The sequence below is a fragment of the Lissotriton helveticus genome, chromosome 7 (genome assembly GCF_964261635.1).
Source record: "Lissotriton helveticus chromosome 7, aLisHel1.1, whole genome shotgun sequence".
In the NCBI taxonomy this organism is placed as follows: domain Eukaryota; kingdom Metazoa; phylum Chordata; class Amphibia; order Caudata; family Salamandridae; genus Lissotriton; species Lissotriton helveticus.
Window position 1 is genome coordinate 1,227,233,192 of NC_136068.1, and position 18,536 is coordinate 1,227,251,727.

General features: G+C 46.3%; 1 protein-coding gene across 4 annotated transcripts in view; it reads left to right on the top strand.

The window, feature by feature from the left end:
* The first annotated feature begins 1,924 nt into the window (after positions 1-1,924).
* Positions 1,925-18,536, top strand: part of MMD (monocyte to macrophage differentiation associated) — a 175,379-nt gene continuing 158,767 nt past the window's right edge. The window contains exon 1 of one of the 4 annotated variants that reach the window (XM_078654412.1): positions 1,925-2,170. The gene's annotated coding sequence lies outside the window, so the exon portion shown is untranslated. Of the gene's footprint in view, positions 2,171-3,788; positions 3,925-18,536 lie in introns of those variants that run through there. The other 3 variants (XM_078654413.1, XM_078654410.1, XM_078654411.1) reach the window with 3 other exon arrangements.

Below are 18,536 nucleotides of genomic sequence, written 5' to 3' on the forward strand. Positions count from 1 at the left end.
CCAGCATTAATATGCGGACACAGCTATTACCTTGATTGCAGACAATGACCTTCCCTGATACATAATGTGGAAGTATAATCTGGCAGCCAAAGGTTTATGCTGCAGGGGGTTGGGCCTACTTGTCCTAAGGACGAAATAAACATGAAAACTTCTTGTCCTTGACCCCAAACAATATGTCCTGGGTGTTAGGCTAGAGGAATTCAACATCCATGTGCTACACATTTAAAAAGTGAACTATACAAACATTTCAAAATAAATTTCAGTAGCTTGGAGTCCTTGTTTTATAATTTTGTGATGAGAAAAAATATTTTAATAGGATGAAAACAAATCAGAACACTTTACTTGGTGATGTGCAAATGATAAATATGTTTGCTGAAACCCAATTTCCATAGAAAACTGTTTAAACAATATATAGCTTTATAAGTAAAACTACATGTTAGTAGGAACGTGTTTTGGCCATTTCAATGAAAAACGTGGTCTTTAAATGACAGTTCACTACAACATCATGCTTTAGTAATATATTTATAAAAAGTGAGTTTTTAAACATAAACGGAGAAACATCCCTGCCCCCTTGATGGCAATTCTATTAGTGAACTAAGAGGGAATTCAGGGGTCATGTGGGGGGGAGGATGCGGCCTTACGGCTAGTAGTCGATCTCAAAGCTGGGGAACTGGGTTCGAGTCTCGGCAACAACGCTCAACATCCTGTGATTCTGGACAAATCACTTAACCTCCCCGTACCTAACAAAAATAAATGTGTCCTTCTGTAACAAAACTGGTCCTTGTGTAAAGTGCTCTGATACCTGATATCTTTGGGTCTAGTTCGTGCTAAATTAAAAAAAATAAAAAATGTGTAGCCTGCATGTGGGCTAGATTCTTACTATGCATGGAGCATAGGTTTAGTCTATTGAATAAAAGCAAACAGGTTTTTGGACAGCAGGAATGCCGAACTAATATATAGGGTGGTGAACATAACGTGATAATACAGAAAACATGTGGCTTTGCAAAATAAAATATTGCCTGGGATGACATAATGAGCCCAGTTTAGGGTAAAAGTACATTAGTTAGGTTGAGTAAATGATTCAAGTTACTACATTTGCAGCTTTAGTAACATTTTTATGATGTTTCGAGCCCTTGTAATAAGTCATGAAAACTGCATACAACAACACCTGAACTCTGGTGATGGTTATACACAAACACTCTGGTGATGGTTATACCGATCTGTACTACATGTTTTGACCACTTTGCTTATTTGTATTGTTATCTTATTACTCACATGATTGGCTTTGCAGCCACCTACCTGTACTGTTTGATCTATTGATATATTTGTCTGACTATGCTCCCTCATGTACCCCTCTTTGTAAAGCGCTCTGATATCTGCAAAGATCTTGTCCGCGCTATATAAAACTTTTAAAATAAATAAAAATAAATAAATACAAGTTCGATTTGTAATTTTACTCATATTGTTGATGTAGTTGAAGAGTTACAAACACTCTCTTAAGTCTACATAACCAGACTAAAGATGGCCAACAAAAGACATTTGCCCTATTGATACTGAATGATGACTACCGTTAAAGACCTGATCAGTTATCTGTTGCAGCAATCTGCCAGTTAAGCAAGCCCTTTGATAACAACGCCCACTTTCATAACCACGCCCAAGAAGCACCATCTGTTGAGACAGCAGACGCCATAGGGACGTGACACGGGCCCTAGGGGTTTGTAGGAGCAGGAGGTGACCAGACGGCCTTAGGCCTTGGGAGACTAGGGGATTTCTGCAGCTGAGACCCAGGGAAGCCCCTGGAGAACGCACGCTGAGCCCTGGGGCTCCTGAGGTTGTGGCTCGGACTGCCGTAGTTCGTGACGCGTGGTGACGAGGGATATGCCGGGTGGCTCTCGGCGCTCGAACACCCTCTGGTGATGCTGCGGGGCGGAGTCTGCGGCAGCGCGGCTCAGTTACTGTGAGGCCGCTTCGGAGAAGAGTCCGCTCACCGGCACCGGTCCCGTCCCTACGGGTCGCCGAGGTTTTCCAGCTACCTCGGGCCCGGACGTCGGCTCACTTTTGAGACTCAGGGAGCCCGCTGTCTGACGGAAGGTCAGATGAGGTGGCTGGGTCGTGTGCTGGTGAGGGTCGGTGCCGTGAACATTGAGGGATGGTGCTGGTGAGGGGCTAGGTAGGTTGAAGGAGCAGAGCCGGCGAGGAGCTCTGTAGGGTGCCGTTGAAGAGTAGGGTGTGATACAGTGCCAGGAAAGGGCAAGGGAGCATGCCTGTCGAGGGTGACCGGGGGTGGTGTAAAGGTTTAAGAATGAATGGGGGTATAGCGCCACAGGGGCAGAAGTAATGGCATCTTCAACTTACACTTCTCTGGTATATTGGCTATCCTAATTTCGTGTCTTACAGTCTGTCGTTGGTTGTCTTGGGCATACAAGATGCAGAAAGACACTGGGCTTGCCAGGGCCCTGGTAACGTCCCATTCCTGCATTCCATGTGCCGTTGTCTCTTAGTGCCAGCCGATTTTAAATTATAATTTCCAGTAGATGCGTTTAAACATATAAACCCTAATATAACGGGGGAATTTAATGTGCTTCATAGATTGTGTGTTGACGAATGCCTACGGCGCATTCTTTTTAGTTAGCACTTTGGCAAATGTAAAGATGATCATTTGGAGGCCAGCTATAAATCAGGCCCAGTTGTTCCTCATGCCGAGCGCCATGCTAATTTCTGGGTGGGTGTGATATTTTGATTCCCCATTGTGTTATTGGAAGCTGGTCTGCACTGTGCCTCTAGAAGTGTGCTGTCCATACGGCTATATATTGAAATACGGACACTAGAATGGTGCTTATTGCAAATCTGCGACTGTGAATTCGTGAAAAAGATATTTCTCACTGTTGTAATGACTTGTTTCTGTTCCCCAATCTATCGTTCTTCTTGTAAGGAAACCTTTCTAAAAAATAATCCCAAGTGAGTTTGCTTTATTCAAAACTGTAAATTTGTATTATCAGTAACGTATTTAGTCATGTCCGTTCTTCGATGGAATGAGACAACAGAAGAGGGTTCATAGAAGTGATTGAGACTTTGTAATGGCGCTTAACTGCAGACTTATTTAGGTGGCTTGCTTTTCTACCGTATCCAGTGAAATGGTCCAAGCATACACAAATCATTTTTGGCCCCACCCATAAGGATAAACAGTTGATACTAATGCACATATTAGTTTCTGTAAGTGCTGTTGTGCAGGGGCATGTGGGAGAAGAAAAATCCGTGTTCTAGATTGGAAACGGTATTACCTCAAAGATTAAAATATATCTTTCCTGGTCTAATTTCAATACTTGTTGCTCATCCATAAATTAAGCTGCTCAGAGTTGCTCCGCTGCCATTCTAGATCTGTTTGGAAATGCTGATATAGTAACTGTGGACCTAATGCCGGCGGTTCTCCAGTATTCTAGTCAATAGGTGCATCCAGGTGCTTCTTGAAAATTTATGTGAAAACAGTATTCTTGTGGGATGTCATTGTTCCGTGCTGAATAGATGGAGGAAGACTCCTATATGTTTTAACTCGATGCATATAGTCCTTTTTAAAATTATTTTGTAGCTCGTTGTGGCAGAGGCATCTGTGGTTTGATGTTGTTTAGGTATTTACATCCTAAGTTAACGGACTACAAACTTGGAGGGAGGTGAGGTGATAAAAGTCCCTCGTAAATTGTTTCATCCGTAGGAATTTCCTCCCAGTTACAAATGTGTGTTTACAACCTCAAGTGATTTGCTCAAAACAGCATAGTGTAAAACAAAGAGGTGAATGAACGAGCTTAAATATTTTGGGCATAGTGCTTCCTGCTGGGGGAAATGAGAAAGACAAAGGGAAGACCGTGTGCAGCTTTGTCTTTTTTAAACCCTGGCTGAATGCTGTGGAATGCAGTCAGATTCTTTCGGGTAAGCTCTCTTTGATGTGTCACATTATCCCATTTGTAGTGCGAGCTGGGTGGGCCCCATGCTGATAATGGGAGTATAACATTAGGAAGCGGACATAATCTGTGGTGGTAGCTGCCGCACGTGCTAGGAGGTAGCCATTTGGAGCTTTCAACGGCCTCCTACCCCAAGTTCATAGTTATGATGTGTTGAAAGGACTTCTAAAGGGCACGGCTGCCCTAGTAGGGGCTTCCCGGCACCAATAGCCTGTCTGGCCACATCCATTTTAGAAATATTTCTATGCCTACCCTTTCTTTACATACCCTAGGTTTCTCTTCATACGATTTCTGGTTTGCCCTCCCCTACCCCTTCCTCCCTTTCTTTTGACCGTAGCTTTTCTTCTGTTTCCTTCCCGGAAGTTTACGCTATAGACCAAGAGCAGAATTAAGGAACTGGCTTTGAGATTACCTCAAAAAGAAAAGCTGAAGTCGCCTCTTCCTTTATCAGCCCCAACGTTACCCTGTGAGACACTTGAGAAAAAAATGGAGAAGCACACAAACGAACGTTTTATGGAATTGTGGTGGTGGGGAAGACAGGTGTGAGGGGGCACGAACTAATACTGACATTAGTTACTTGTACACCTCTTACTGTACTACCAGATGGATTTGTAGGCATTGCCTCTGAACAGTTAACCAAGGAACAGAGGAGCGTTAAAGTGCCACCCATCAATGCTCACGTTCTGTTATTCGTGTATTTTGAAATAAATCATGCACTTTCTCTAAGTTTCTTTGGCACACACATCTTATGTTCAGCATGTGTAAAGTTCCGCCTCTTTCTTTCCTGGCACTTCATGGCACAGGACTATAGACGGGCTAAGATCCACGACGCCAGGGCCTGACTTGCCGGGCGATAATCTCTCTCATCACTTTATCAGCATGGCTCAAGCTCCCAGCAGGCCCGACAAGACAAGTAAGCTGCTGGCAGGACCACACGAATACTTAGCTTTGCGGCAAGGAAACAGCATGAAGTACTGTGCAGCAACCTGGTTCATTCTGGCAACTCTCAATGTCTTCATTTAAAATCGTAGTTGGCATGTTAGATTCTGCATGAGGCATCAGATCCAGCATGGCATGTCCAATCCAGCCTGGCATGACTTGGATCGAGTCTAGCATGTCAGATGGAGCCTTCTGCGCCAAATCAGGCATGATATGACTTTCATGTCCGATCCACAAAGGTGCATAATTAAATGATTTAATCCTCTTTAGGGGCTGAAATTTTACCATTGATTTTATTGTCACCCGAAAAATGAAAGGCTGATTCTGGTTGGGATCAATCTTTGAGCTGCAAGTGTCTGAATGGTTCTCAGCCTACCGAGGTGTTTTACTGGCATGGTTGGGCTTTTGCCTGTCATTATTGCTTTTCTTGCTTAAGCTGACCCTGCTCTCTTGGCCCTTCTCCTGGTGGAATAGATGCAACTGAACTTTGGTTGTGAGAATTCACCCAATAGTAATAAGATTTCAACCTCACGTATATCTGTGAAAGTGCTCTGATGGTGAGCTGCTCTTCTGTAAACTGAGACCGGCCATTGCACACTTATCGTTACTTTTAATATGAGCGTTTTTATTTTTCCCTTATTGCCATGATTTGCACAAGTCAACTATATTTCTTAATATGCTTTCACAGTAGAATTGTTTCATGTAATGGTTTCTAATCTTGAACTCTTAAACATAAGCGTATAACAAGGAAATGAAGCATCATGTATTTTGTTATGTAAACTTGTGTTAAGTGTCTACTCTAATTTCGTAGTCTTAACATTGTACATATATTTTTGTTTGTTGAAGATAACATTTCTGCAGTCTGACATGTAATAGTGCAGTTGGTTCCTTACTTGTCCCGTAAACTATAACTGAAGAAAGTCGAGGTAGAACTGTATACAGTATCGAATTCATAACAACGTTTATTTTGAGTAAGTCGTGAAGAATCTTCTGAGAGCTTTTTTGGCTGCCTCGTAACGGTGCGTCACAGCTCTTTCTTTTGTGTATTTTAGTAAGGGTGCATAATTTGAGGAGGAAGGGGGATTTGAAGTGCTCAAGCAGTAAATAAACACTTTTGTAACCTGCAGTTCCAAGCTATTTTCTCAGCCCCTAAGGATTTGCCTATACCTTAAGAGGGCAAATCTATCCTGATTCGTATAGCCAACACCACGTACACAAAGTACAGTATTGGGTTGAAAAGGGTGAAATTGTTTCTCTTTGGCGAGGAGTCACTGTCCACTTGTACCTGAACACAGAAAACATATAGTCTTTGCTGCTTCTGGACAGTATCAAAGTAGCGTCAGTAAGAAAAAAATAGATATCTTAGGTGCTGAATGTTGGTGTGTCCGGGAATAGAGAACCTGCATAGATGCCTACTTATGCATATTATCTCTTCTGGCATATTTTTCATATTATCACATCTGTCCGTTTGAGATGGATTGGCACTTTTATGCCAATGACAGAGTTGAAAATGATGATGGATTCAACTCTGATCTAATCGTGACTGTGGGTGAGTGTCTGAAAAGTTTCAGCTCTCTGTCCATCAGCTTATTGTGTTTGCTTTTTTCACCCTGAGTTGGCAGAGTATGCCCAGATGTGGGTCCTTTGCTCACTTTGCCACTGGATTCAAGCTAGCCTGGCTGATGATGGGTGTTACCCCGACCCCGGTCCCAGGATGCTTGTTTCTGGTCCATGGAAGTCCTGCCTTGGCAGTTCAGGCTGGTGTGTTCTCATGAGGAACAGGATCAAGACTGATTTGCATATGGCCGGGTCTGAACTGGGGTGGCCAAGTGAGCAAAAGAACAGTGATGTATTCAACCCAAATCTAATATTGACTGGGGGTGAATGTCTGCAAAGTTTCAGGAATATAGAGGGGGTCCGTGACCGATTTGTCATGAGTTGAATTCAGTTATGTAAACAATTTGTATTGTGTACATTACTACAATACTAATACTCAAAATCGCAATGAACAACCTAAATCATGCATTCAATATTAATTCAAGAATACATGTATTGGGAACAACACACGTAGAAGTGCCAAAACAAGAACATTTTTTTGCTTGTTTTGCTTTCACAATGAATTTATTCACTTAATAATTCAAAGGCATTATTTAAAGGAACACGGTTGCGCGCAGAAAAGCAAAAAAGCAAAAAAGGGTTTAGGGAGTGGTAGTAAAAGGTGCAAGTCATAGTAATAAAGAACATCACAATTCAATGTTTTAAGTACACTGGTAGAGAAGACCAGTCTAATAGAACCTGTCCGCTATATTTCATTTACATGTAATCTGTAAATTTATACTGTGCACCCAATGCATGTTCGAGGGCAATCCGGTGTAAAGCAGTTACAGGTCTAGTGAAAGGCGTTGACGTTTCGACTCGGCTGATGCAGAGAGGAGAACTTGAGCCTCATCTGCGAGTCTTCATCAGGACGGGGGATGGCAACCTATGGGTTAAAAGGCTAATTAGGATGTGGCGCTATATGTGTGGTACAGAACGTAAGGTCAAACAAGCATTTACAATGCAATGGTCTCGGCATCATTAAAAGTAGAGCTATTGGCATTGCTCATGACATTTCTTTTTTTTCCCTTAAATCATAAATAACAGCACTCACTGCTCTGCGCACTCACTGCTCTGCGCACTCACTGCTCTGCGCACTCACTGCTCTGCGCACTCACTGCTCTGCGCACTCACTGCTCTGCGCACTCACTGCTCTGCGCACTCACTGCTCTGCGCACTCACTGCTCTGCGCACTCACTGCTCTGCGCACTCACTACTCTGCGCACTCACTGCTCTGCGCACTCACTACTCTGCACTCTGCACTCACTACTCTGCACTCACTACTCTGCACTCACTACTCTGCACTCACTACTCTGCACTCTGCACTCACTACTCTGCACTCTGCACTCACTACTCTGCACTCTGCACTCACTACTCTGCACTCTGCACTCACTACTCTGCACTCACTACTCTGCACTCACTACTCTGCACTCACTACTCTGCACTCACTACTCTGCACTCACTACTCTGCACTCACTACTCTGCACTCACTACTCTGCACTCACTACTCTGCACTCACTACTCTGCACTCACTACTCTGCACTCACTACTCTGCACTCTGCACTCTGCACTCTGCACTCACTACTCTGCACTCACTACTCTGCACTCACTACTCTGCACTCACTACTCTGCACTCACTACTCTGCACTCACTACTCTGCACTCACTACTCTGCACTCACTACTCTGCACTCACTACTCTGCACTCACTACTCTGCACTCACTACTCTGCACTCACTACTCTGCACTCACTACTCTGCACTCACTACTCTGCACTCACTACTCTGCACTCTGCACTCACTACTCTGCACTCTGCACTCTGCACTCACTACTCTGCACTCACTACTCTGCACTCACTACTCTGCACTCACTACTCTGCACTCACTACTCTGCACTCACTACTCTGCACTCACTACTCTGCACTCACTACTCTGCACTCACTACTCTGCACTCACTACTCTGCACTCACTACTCTGCACTCTGCACTCACTACTCTGCACTCACTACTCTGCACTCTGCACTCTGCACTCACTACTCTGCACTCACTACTCTGCACTCACTACTCTGCACTCACTACTCTGCACTCTGCACTCACTACTCTGCCCTCTGCACTCACTACTCTGCACTCTGCACTCTGCACTCACTACTCTGCACTCACTACTCTGCACTCACTACTCTGCACTCACTACTCTGCACTCACTACTCTGCACTCACTACTCTGCACTCACTACTCTGCACTCACTACTCTGCACTCACTACTCTGCACTCTGCACTCACTACTCTGCACTCTGCACTCACTACTCTGCACTCTGCACTCACTGCTCTGCACTCTGCACTCACTACTCTGCACTCTGCACTCACTACTCTGCACTCACTACTCTGCACTCACTACTCTGCACTCACTACTCTGCACTCACTACTCTGCACTCACTACTCTGCACTCACTACTCTGCACTCACTACTCTGCACTCACTACTCTGCACTCACTACTCTGCACTCACTACTCTGCACTCACTACTCTGCACTCACTACTCTGCACTCACTACTCTGCACTCACTACTCTGCACTCACTACTCTGCACTCTGCACTCTGCACTCTGCACTCTGCACTCTGCACTCTGCACTCTGCACTCACTACTCTGCACTCACTACTCTGCACTCACTACTCTGCACTCACTACTCTGCACTCACTACTCTGCACTCTGCACTCACCACTCTGCACTCACTACTCTGCACTCACTACTCTGCACTCACTACTCTGCACTCTGCACTCTGCACTCTGCACTCACTACTCTGCACTCACTACTCTGCACTCACTACTCTGCACTCACTACTCTGCACTCACTACTCTGCACTCTGCACTCACCACTCTGCACTCACTACTGTGCACTCACTACTCTGCACTCTGCACTCACTACTCTGCACTCACTACTCTGCACTCTGCACTCACTACTCTGCACTCTGCACTCACTACTCTGCACTCTGCACTCACTACTCTGCACTCACCACTCTGCACTCACTACTGTGCACTCACTACTCTGCACTCTGCACTCACTACTCTGCACTCACTACTCTGCACTCTGCACTCACTACTCTGCACTCTGCACTCACTACTCTGCACTCTGCACTCACTACTCTGCACTCTGCACTCACTACTCTGCACTCTGCACTCACTACTCTGCACTCACTACTCTGCACTCTGCACTCACTACTCTGCACTCACTACTCTGCACTCACTACTCTGCACTCACTACTCTGCACTCACTACTCTGCACTCACTACTCTGCACTCACTACTCTGCACTCACTACTCTGCACTCACTACTCTGCACTCACTACTCTGCACTCACTACTCTGCACTCACTACTCTGCACTCACTACTCTGCACTCACTACTCTGCACTCACTACTCTGCACTCTGCACTCACTACTCGGCACTCTGCACTCACTACTCTGCACTCTGCACTCACTACTCTGCCCTCTGCACTCACTACTCTGCACTCTGCACTCACTACTCTGCACTCTGCACTCACTACTCTGCACTCTGCACTCACTACTCTGCACTCTGCACTCACTACTCTGCACTCTGCACTCTGCACTCACTACTCTGCACTCTGCACTCACTACTCTGCACTCTGCACTCACTACTCTGCACTCTGCACTCACTACTCTGCACTCTGCACTCACTACTCTGCACTCTGCACTCACTACTCTGCACTCTGCACTCACTACTCTGCACTCTGCACTCACTACTCTGCACTCACTACTCTGCACTCTGCACTCTGCACTCACCACTCTGCACTCACCACTCTGCACTCTGCACTCACCACTCTGCACTCTGCACTCACCACTCTGCACTCACTACTCTGCACTCACTACTCTGCACTCTGCACTCACTACTCTGCACTCACTACTCTGCACTCTGCACTCACTACTCTGCACTCACTACTCTGCACTCTGCACTCACTACTCTGCACTCACTACTCTGCACTCACTACTCTGCACTCTGCACTCACTACTCTGCACTCTGCACTCACTACTCTGCACTCTGCACTCACTACTCTGCACTCTGCACTCACTACTCTGCACTCACTACTCTGCACTCACTACTCTGCACTCTGCACTCACTACTCTGCACTCTGCACTCACTACTCTGCACTCTGCACTCACTACTCTGCACTCACTACTCTGCACTCACTACTCTGCACTCACTACTCTGCACTCACTACTCTGCACTCACTACTCTGCACTCACTACTCTGCACTCACTACTCTGCACTCACTACTCTGCACTCACTACTCTGCACTCACTACTCTGCACTCTGCACTCTGCACTCTGCACTCACTACTCTGCACTCACTACTCTGCACTCTGCACTCACTACTCTGCACTCTGCACTCACTACTCTGCACTCTGCACTCACTACTCTGCACTCTGCACTCACTACTCTGCACTCTGCACTCACTACTCTGCACTCACTACTCTGCACTCACTACTCTGCACTCACTACTCTGCACTCACTACTCTGCACTCACTACTCTGCACTCACTACTCTGCACTCACTACTCTGCACTCACTACTCTGCACTCACTACTCTGCACTCACTACTCTGCACTCACTACTCTGCACTCACTACTCTGCACTCACTACTCTGCACTCACTACTCTGCACTCACTACTCTGCACTCACTACTCTGCACTCACTACTCTGCACTCACTACTCTGCACTCTGCACTCACTACTCTGCACTCTGCACTTTGCACTCTGCACTCACTACTCTGCACTCACTACTCTGCACTCTGCACTCACTACTCTGCACTCTGCACTCTGCACTCTGCACTCTGCACTCACTACTCTGCACTCTGCACTCACTACTCTGCACTCACTACTCTGCACTCTGCACTCACTACTCTGCACTCTGCACTCACTACTCTGCACTCTGCACTCACTACTCTGCACTCTGCACTCACTACTCTGCACTCTGCACTCACTACTCTGCACTCACTACTCTGCACTCACTACTCTGCACTCACTACTCTGCACTCACTACTCTGCACTCACTACTCTGCACTCTGCACTCACTACTCTGCACTCTGCACTCACTACTCTGCACTCACTACTCTGCACTCACTACTCTGCACTCACTACTCTGCACTCACTACTCTGCACTCTGCACTCACTACTCTGCACTCTGCATTCACTACTCTGCACTCACTACTCTGCACTCTGCACTCACTACTCTGCACTCTGCACTCACTACTCTGCACTCTGCACTCACTACTCTGCACTCACTACTCTGCACTCACTACTCTGCACTCTGCACTCACTACTCTGCACTCTGCACTCACTACTCTGCACTCTGCACTCACTACTCTGCACTCTGCACTCACTACTCTGCACTCTGCACTCACTACTCTGCACTCACTACTCTGCACTCACCACTCTGCACTCACTACTGTGCACTCACTACTCTGCACTCTGCACTCACTACTCTGCACTCACTACTCTGCACTCACTACTCTGCACTCTGCACTCACTACTCTGCACTCTGCACTCACTACTCTGCACCATTGCGAAGATTCAGCCTTAATGTATGGACATTCGTACTGTCCAGCATATGTGTAAATGATGCTCCACTTACACGGTCACGGGTATAGATAACCAGCACTACACTTGCATAGAATACTATGAGAAGTCGAACATTCCACAAGGGTTTTAAGCCACTTCTGAGGTACCAGCCAAGTATTTCTGCCTCTTCAGAATCACCAGTGGCACTTTTTGTACATGGTGTGAGGTAAGGGTTACTCTTTTGCTGAGATACAGAATCGCAGAGGCCTCCTAAAAGCAAAGTCGTTCCCCTGTGCAAAACAATTATCTTATCAGGCAGCCCGTGAGACAGTAAGCATGTGTGCAATACGAAGAAAGTGGAACGCGAAAGAACGCAAAATTGGATCGTTTCCCCCGATTTCTGTCGTTTCCCTCAATTTCTGCTTAGGGTCGTGTGACCGAGACTCGAACCCGGGTCCTCTCGGTCCGAGGTCGAGCGCCCTAGCCGTTAGGCCGCCTCCTCTCCGCTATAAAAGCGGCATGCGGGGAGCATCTTGTGGTTTTCAAAACCCATTTGTGCGGCCTACTCTCCGCCTCGGTATCCCGTGTAATCGGAAATGTGTGGCACCGTCACAAGCCTCTCCGTAATTAGCACCGGGGCTGAGTAACGAGAGAAAGGATTACTCCCTTATAAAGTGCTTGAAACCCGGCTATCGGTATAAAGCGCCACTTAGATAAACAAGGCCACAGTTAATTGAATGCCCTCCATTTTTTAGGTCTAAATTCAATCGCGGGCCCTATGCTTTATCCCGTTCTCAAAGAAAGGGAACTTCGTATCCTTTAATGTAAGTTCTTGAACTGAAAAGCTTATTATTCTTTCAACAGTAGCATGTCTCCCTCTTGTTTAACTCCACCGAGAGTTTCATTTGCAAGAGAGTACCCAAAGCGCTACTGAGAAACTAGGGGCTGTTGCATTTAAATATCCGCAAGCCCAACACCAAGCCTGCCTAGTCTTGAATTTGTCTTGTGCTTTTTTACTACGGAGGCCGCTAGCAACCCTTCCGTCTTCCGGCCATGTCGGAGGCTGCCCCAAGTATTACATTATTTATCTTGCCGCTGTGCAATGGAGTTTCTTGTTACCCATCTCAAAGAGCGTCATGTTATCGACCTTAGACGAATGATAGGCAGGGCAGCCCTACAGGATCGGTGCCTCCTGGTCCTCGTGGTGTCCAGCTGTAGGGCTTACTCTTCAGGGTGCAATTGAGAGACCTGAACTTGCCATCACAACTGTCAGTCGAAATAGGGGGCGGGTTATGCCTCTCACCGTGGCCTCGGTGGCCTGCGCAGTGCCTACCTCCCGGTGCTGGAAGGTATTTCGTGCGTAATAAATTGGACATAAGCTGGGCAGTCTTTAATAAGAGGACGTGCAAGATTATCCCTTTCACCGGCCAAAGCTTATCTCTCAATGGATGGCTGAGGGTCATTGCTCTACAGTTAATTAGCAGCAGAGGTAAATCAGGCTCTGGAAGGAGACGATCTCCACACATCTATCTTTGGAGGGCTTCTTAGGTCAGAGGTCACAAAGGACCGATGTGTGAGGCGGGAGGAGGCCCGAGAAATGAAAGAGCAAACGGCTGGAAAGGATCCCAGTGCATCTGAGAAAACCCAGCGCTGAACACTGTGTATTTCAATATAAACAAGAAATCACTGAGGTCCGTTTTTTTTTTGCCGAGTTTTATATAGCGCAAACTTGACCCGAATCGGGTATCAGAGCGCTTTACAGAGCACCAGTTACGTTACATGAGGACACAACACTCACCTTTAAAGTTGCTGGGGACGGCCGCCGGTGCAATCTGCAGACTGCAGAGTTCACAGGAGAGGAGGGGCTGGGGCCGGGAGGAGCAGCTCAGGCTCGCAGTCCGTAGTCGCAGGCTCCGCTCAGCTCGAAAGGAATTTGAAAAGGAGGAAGTGGGGGGGGGGGGGCAAAGATAAAGGGCAAGATTACCGTGTCACTGTTCTGTTGCATGCAATGGTGTACGCGCTCGCACCATCTGGATTGCATTACACGGGCACTCTGACAGCTCGTAATTAAGATTAATCACTCTGCCGTGCTCGTTCTCGCACACAATATGCCACATCGGGCACGCGTAAATTACTTACATCCTATCACGGCAACGCTAATACATACACAGCACAGCGAAGACGAATCACTAGGCAGATGACAAAATACACTAAGGAATGTGTCTGTTCAGACCCCTAGAGATCCTTTCTTTCTTCCTTAGCATTAGGAGCTCGAAGCTCCACCCCCTTCGTGGGCGGAGGCCGAGCCCTAAAAATGAATGAAGACACTGACCTAATCCTGGTGCCAGGCCTGGCTACTCGGGTATGCACTGAACTTGTGAAGGCCAATGGCCGCGTTGCGCCAATGACACAGAGTATAGAGGTGTGTAGTCACTTTAACACCGTATATTTGGTCGATCCATTAATGATGCTTGTGAAATGAATTAGTATCCTGTGGAACATAGTGTATCGTGTGAACAGTGAAAATACAGTGCTGGAACATGAAAACATGTGCTAAAACAGCGTGAGTCTTGGCTGAATGGGTTAACTAGAAGGGAACCCCCAAGAAGAATAAATGAAGGGCGATCCGTCTCCTCCCAGTGAGAAGCGCTAGGAAGCAAAGTCACAGGGGAGCTAGGGCTACAGCGGTGGAGCCTATACAGAATGAGGTGTTGGCTAAAAGACATGTAAAAGTTTACAAGAGCAACGCATGGCAATGCTGCCTGGTTCGGTGCCTGGTTCCATCGAATACAGCAGCAACAGACACGCGCCTATGATGGCCCACGGATCGTGTAACTAGGTGAGGGGGAGCACCTGGTTCAGGAAGCCTAATGCCGCAAGGCACAGTGGTCGGGTAAAGGCCTACTTTATTCGGTGCCTGATTCCATCCAATACAGCAGAACCAGTTACAAAGTCTGCTGAATGGCACGCGCCTATGATGCCTAAGGATCGCGTAACTAAGTATGGGGAAGCACCTGGCTCCGGAAGCCTAATGCCGCAAGGAACAATGGTCGGGTGCAGGGCCTACCCTGGTCTGGAGGGAAAGCCGCGGAGTCCATGTTGCTCCTAATGATCATCAGCAATGACTGAGGGAACGTCCTCGCCGGTAGATAACCGGTGCGGACAACATGCACGTCGGAAGGGCCCTCATGTACAATCGAGCCCAGAGGCTGCGATCGGTATCGGGGTGTGTTTGTGAGTTAGCAAGGGGCTACCAGTAAGAACGTTCCCCTTCTTTCATCGCGCATGTAGAGTGAAGTTGCTTGTCAGTGAGACCATGTATTGAATAAGCCAGAATCGAATGTATGGGACTAGTTGCGTCAGTTGAAATACCATCTTACAAGCAAAACGGTTGCATATCAGCACCATCCTACACACACACTTGCATTGTGTATGCTTTGTAAATAGCACTGTATATATGTAATATTCATCTATTGGTTTATTCTCACACTTAGAATATACCATTCGCCAAACGACCTTGTTGTTAAAATATGGTGGCGTTGGAATACAAATTGTACAATGTGTTTGCACTGGTTTATTTATTCAATTATGTGTTTTACACTCTGTTAAATAGTTTTTACCTATACAGCACATGACCTACTTTTGGCAATAATGTTTTTGTACTGTAAAAAAATCAGCTGATATGCACCCGTTTTGCTTGTAAGCTGGTATTTCTTCTGATGCAAACTAGTCCCATACATGCGAATCTGGCTTATTCAATACATTGCCTCACTGACGAGCAACATCACGCTACATGCGCAATGAAAGAAGGGGAAAGTTCTTACTGGTATTTCCTTGCTAACTCACAAACACACCCCGATACCGATCGCAGCCTCTGGGCTCAATTGTACATGAGCGACCTTCCGATGTGCACGTCATGCACGTTGTCTGCACCGGTTTTCTACCGGCGAGGACGTTCCCTCAGTCATTGCTGATGATCATTAGGAGCAACATGGACTCCGCGGCTTTCCCTCCTGACCAAGGTAGGCCCTGCACCCGACCATTGTTCCTTGTGGCATTAGGCTTCCGGAACCAGTCGCTTCCCCATACTTAGTTACGCGATCCTTAGGCATCATAGGGCCGTGCCATTCTGCAGACTTTGTAACTGGTTCTGCTGTATTCGATAGAATTAGGCACCGAATAAGGTAGGCCTTTACCCGACCACTGTGCCTTGCGGCATTAGGCTTCCTGAACCAGGCGACCCCCTCACCTAGTTACGCGATCCGTGGGCCATCATAGGCGCGTGTCTGTTGCTGCTGTATTCGATGGAACCAGGCACCGAACCAGGCAGCATTGCCAGGCGTTCCTCTTGTAATCTTTTACATGTCTTTTAGCCAACACCTCATTCTGTATAGGCTCCACCACTGTAGCCCTAGCTCCCCTGTGATTTTGCTTCCTAGCGCTTCTCAATGGGAGGAGACGAATCGCCCTTCATTTATTCTTCTTGGTGGTTCCCTTCTAGTTAACCCATTCAGCCAAGACTCACGCTGTTTTAGCACATGTTTTCATGTTCCAGCACTGTATTTTCACTGAACGCACGATACACTTTTATGTTCCACAGGACCGTGATTCATTTCACAAGCATCATTAATGGATGGACCAAATATACGGTGTTAAAGTGACTACACACCTCTATACTCTGTGTCATTGGCGCAACGCGGCCATTGGCCATCGTAAGTTCAGTGCATACCTGAGTAGCCAGGCCTGGCACCAGGTTTAGGTCAGTGTCTACATACATTTTTTGACCTTACGTTCTGTACCACACATATAGCGCCACATCCTAATTAGCCTTTTAACCCATAGGTTGCCATCCCCCGTCCTGATGAAGACTCGCAGCTGAGCCTCAAGTTCTCCTCTCTGCATCAGCCGAGTCGAAACGTCGACGCCTTTCACTAGACCTGTACCTGCTTGATACCGGATTGCCCTCGAACATGCATTGGGTGCACAGTATAAATTTACAGATTACATGTAAATGAAATATAGTAGACATGTTCTCTTGTACCGGTCTTCTCTACCAGTGTACTTAAAATATTGAATTGTGATGTTCCTTATTACTCTGACTTGCACCTTTTACTACCCACCACTACCACTCCCTAAACCCTTTTTTCCTTTTCTGCGCGCAACCTTGTTCCTTTAAATGATACCTTTGAATTATTAGGTGAATAAATTCATTGTGAAAGCAAAACAAGCAAACATTTTTGTTGTCTTGGCACTTCTACGTGTGTGGTTCCCAATACATGTATTCTTGAATTAAAATTGAATGCATGATTTAGGATGTTTGAGTATTAGAATTGTAGTAATGTACACAATACAAACTGTTTACATAACTGAATTCAACTCATGACAAATCGGTTACTGACCCCCCCCTCTATATTCCTGTACTATACCCAGGTTTGGCTTGACGCATTGGGTTACCCCATTATTTATAATGCCGAAAAGTTTCAGGTCTCCGTCCATTTTATTGTGTTTGCAGAGTTGAAAATCAAGCCAATTGTTGCAGCATTTTCCCATAAAAAGGCAGGTGAGTGATACTGGAGCAGCTGCAGACCTCTCTACACACACAACAAGGTCATGCACCACTGTCCTAAGGAACACAATTTAGAGGTGATCCAGACGTCCAGAAATGTCCTGCACATGTTAAAAGAACAGGAGTCTGGTAAGCCTTGCTCACAGCCTTTATTGTTGAAGTGGCGATGCAGCATACTAAAGTTATAGAAGACCAAGAGCCACATGTATGGCAATAACATTTTGCGAGTCCCTAATTGCGACTTTTTGCGACTCTCAAACTGCGATGTACAACAGTGTCTGAGGCAGGCCACAATTTGCAACTCATTGAGAATGGCCTGTAAGGGTCAGCAGACCACCATGTCTGTGATTTGCTATTTAAATAAAATATTTTTTAATTTAAATGCAGCCCGTTTTAGCTTTTTAAACAAAGCAATTTTTTTATTGACATGCAGCACATTTTTTTCTTAAAGTAAAATGGGCTGCATAAAAAAAATCTACCTTTACATTTTTTAAGAGCAGGCAGTGGTCCGTGGGACCACTGCCTGCTCTTAAAAAAAGTCACGGACATATTCACAAAGGGGAAGGGGTCCATTGGGGACCCCTTCCACTTTGTGAATGGGTTACCACCTCCTTCACGGAGTCGGTAAAATATGAATGTTTTGCAACCCCAGTGCCTTGAGACCCTCACGAGTGAGTAGCGCGCTATATAAACCCCTGATTGATTGATTTATTTGATTGCGTTCCGGTTGCAAAATATTCATACATGACCCTGCGACTCGCTATTTGGAAGGTACGCCCTTGGCACACCCCTTCCTAATAACTCACAAACCTTACTTTGTGAGTCGGTAATAAGTTACAGTCTCGCAAAATAGGGTTAGTACCTGCTAAAAGCCGCTTTAGCAGTCGCAAACCACCTTATTCACCTAGTTGTGACCAC